This window comes from Rhineura floridana, chromosome 10 (assembly GCF_030035675.1).
Source record: "Rhineura floridana isolate rRhiFlo1 chromosome 10, rRhiFlo1.hap2, whole genome shotgun sequence".
NCBI classification, from domain to species: Eukaryota; Metazoa; Chordata; class Lepidosauria; order Squamata; family Rhineuridae; genus Rhineura; species Rhineura floridana.
In genome coordinates, this window is record NC_084489.1 from 63,598,580 (window position 1) to 63,601,740 (window position 3,161).

General features: G+C 38.3%; 1 long non-coding RNA gene across 1 annotated transcript; it reads right to left on the bottom strand.

Moving 5' to 3' along the window:
* Positions 1-1,111: 1,111 nt before the first annotated feature.
* Positions 1,112-2,537, bottom strand: LOC133365050 (uncharacterized). The gene is made up of 2 exons (XR_009758099.1): positions 2,379-2,537; positions 1,112-1,428 (listed from the first exon to the last, which is right to left on the bottom strand). It is a non-coding gene; the product is annotated as an uncharacterized LOC133365050 (long non-coding RNA).
* Positions 2,538-3,161: the final 624 nt, after the last annotated feature.

Genomic DNA, 3,161 nt, shown 5'->3' on the forward strand with positions numbered 1-3,161 from the left:
TTGTAGTGTAATTTACTGTAGACTGGAGAGTATCAAAGTGATATTTTCACCCAAGGCAAAGCCAGTTCCAGGTTTTGGGGGGAGGGCACCTCCAACATCAGTGGGCCACTGGCAAATTACCTGGCAGCGATGAGAAGCATTTAAACATCCCACAATGCCTTGGAGCAATGCTATGTCAGGGACATTGGCAAAAAATCAAATGACAGCTCCCAGTTCCCCACTGGATGCTGACATTTTAATTTTACACAATGCATTGAAATAACACTATGTTGGGGGAATTGGGGAAGACTGAAGTGGTGGCTTGCTACTTGGTGCTGATCAAAAGACCCAGTGCTGGTGCCAGTGGTAGGGTCCTGGCAGCTGCCCCAAAATGGGACCTGTTGATGGCAGCCCGATCCACTTTTAGAAGCTTATCAAGGCCACAAAGTATTGTCATTGAGAAACATATAGCAATAAAAATGCTACCAGCTTTTCCATGAAGCAGAGTTGGTTGAGGTTGACTTATTTACGTCTGTTGAGGGTAGGGATGGAAGGATCTGTCGGTTTTGGTTCTTTCAGTTTCTCATTTTTCCAACCTTAAATTCAGTTCTCCACACTTCTGTAGAAATTTGTAATTTGGGGGGGGCATCCTCATGAAAATTCTTCAGCATTTCAGTGTGAATTTCTCCTAATAAACACATTGTGTATGCCATTTTGACTAATGTATACATATTTATGAGTAATTTTTCCTAATGGATTACTGTATGCTATTTTAACTATATCCATACCCCTTTTCTTCTAATATATGCATTTATGTAAACATTGTTTTATTGGAGAAGTGCATCACAAAATTCAGATACGTTTTAGTTCACATACTGTTTTGGTAAGTACAAACTTGATAGAGTTGGCTTTAAATGCAAACTGAATTGAATTTCTCCCCTATCCCTAGGTGAGGATAAATTCAAGCTGACTTCACCATTTGTAGAGCATAGCCAAACTTTTTCTCTAGCTGCAATGCACCTGTGTAACTAACAGGCACTTGTACAGGCAATGAGTTCCCCCTGTTATGTCAGTGGCTCAAACTGAAAGAACTGGGCATGTTTGGCCTTGAGAAGAGAAGACTGAGGGGAGATATACACACAACATTTTATTCTAGAATCAATGGAGACTGAGGGTTTTTTTCCACATAGTCCATGCACAATCTAGATCTATTACATATTTTTTACCCCTGAAAAGCGCTTCTTGAGAGACGGGTTTCATTCCAAAAATAAAAGCTCATTGCAGATATGTTCTACATGACCCCACAGTGTGTCCATTTGAAAACAGATGCAGGCAGTCCTGAGAATGGGAGGGGGTGTATCCATACCTGCTCAATGACATTGTGGGTGGGCATGCACCAAGATCCCACAGACAAAGAGAGGGAAGCCCTCGAAGTGCCAAGCCAGCAACCTGCCAAAAAATGAAAGTGGCAATTATTTATTGCAGCCCAATGCATTTTGGGTATAAAAAACCACTTTATCAAGGGCAATCTGTAAAATTATACATGTAAACAACATTAAAATCAATTGTAAGATGTACTTAAAAATATAAACTATAATACAATATTTATGAATTTATCTATTAAAAATGAACAATACCATGAATCTGCTGAAGGCTGACTCATAAACTGTAATCAATAAGGAAAAGGGACAACTAAAATGGAACACAATACAAAATAAACCTTCACTTAAAACTTCCCAGGATTATACATACACCCCAAATTGGGAAATTCATACAGAGCTTCTCCAATTTGAATAAACCTGGACTAAGCAAATGAATGGATAGCAATACAATGGTAAATGTCTTGCATACATAACACACTGTTATGTAATCAATATAACAAACTGAATTTGTAGGAGTTGCTGGCTGTTAGAGAAGGACAGATTAAAAACATACAAACTCCACATACAACTGAAAATAAACTTGCACCCGAGATTTTAAAAAGTTTTTTTGCAAATTTTTTTCTGATTCAAATGAACCTGAAAGCTGAAAGTAGATAAAAAATGATACAGGGATCAAAATACCTCGTGCAAGGAAAATAAACAGTAACCAACACAGATAGGTGTGACTGGGCACTAATGGTTGCGGAGTTTTTGAATTCCTAAAGGTGTATAATCCTGATCTTAATAAAAGTGAGTGCTACTTGGAAGTAAATGCAAACATCCATATGGGTGGTACATAAAACTGATGCCTATCTTACAATTAACTGAAAACATGGAAACTTCACAAACAAGTAAAAATAAATAAAAATACACACACACACACACACACACACACAAATTTGAGAAATTCTTACAGGGCTTTTTTATGAATCTGAAAGCAGAGAATGGATAAGAAAAATGATGAAAGAATCAAAATACCTTCTAAAAGTAACATGCTGCTATCTCAATGGCATAAAAAATGAGTGAGTTCTTAAAAACAGCTGGCTCTTAAAGAAAGGAAGATGAACAGCAACCCACACAGTCAGGTGTGACCACACAATAAAGGCAGAAGAGTTACTGAATTCTTAAAGGTATATAGTACTGATCTTAATAAAAATGAGTGTTACTTGAAAGTAAATGCACACCCATATAAATGCACACCAAACGGATACCTGTCTGATGATTGTCCATAGTAGGGGAGTTATTCCTAAATCTTCATTGAGACCTGTGGGGCATACACATCTCATCTGGAGGATCCAAAAAAGTTATATTTTCAACAGAACATCATTGTTAGTACACTGTTCTATGGCCCAAAAGACCAGATCACTGGGAGCATGTCTTTGAGTCTGGAAATCCCACTCTGTTGTTGAGAATGTTACTGAGGTGCTCTCCAATACATTTTTAATGGGTCTCTTGATTTGGCCAATACAAAGTTTTTTTACAGGGACACTCTAATCGCATAAACTACAGAGGCACTGCTACATGTAGAAAAGTGGCAAAGGAAATAAATCCTATTGTCCAAAGGGTTGGAAAAAGAAAGAAGCTTGTGGACCAATGGCCACATGGATGGTGTCCTGGAATAGACTGAGAAGAACCTGGGGGAAGGCTGGTATTGTTGTGGACAAGACAATCCCTCGGGTTCTTCGTGTGTTTGAAGGAAAATAGGGGTGACTTCCTACACTCAGGGATAACATCCAACAAGTGCCAATGTTTCCTGAAGCA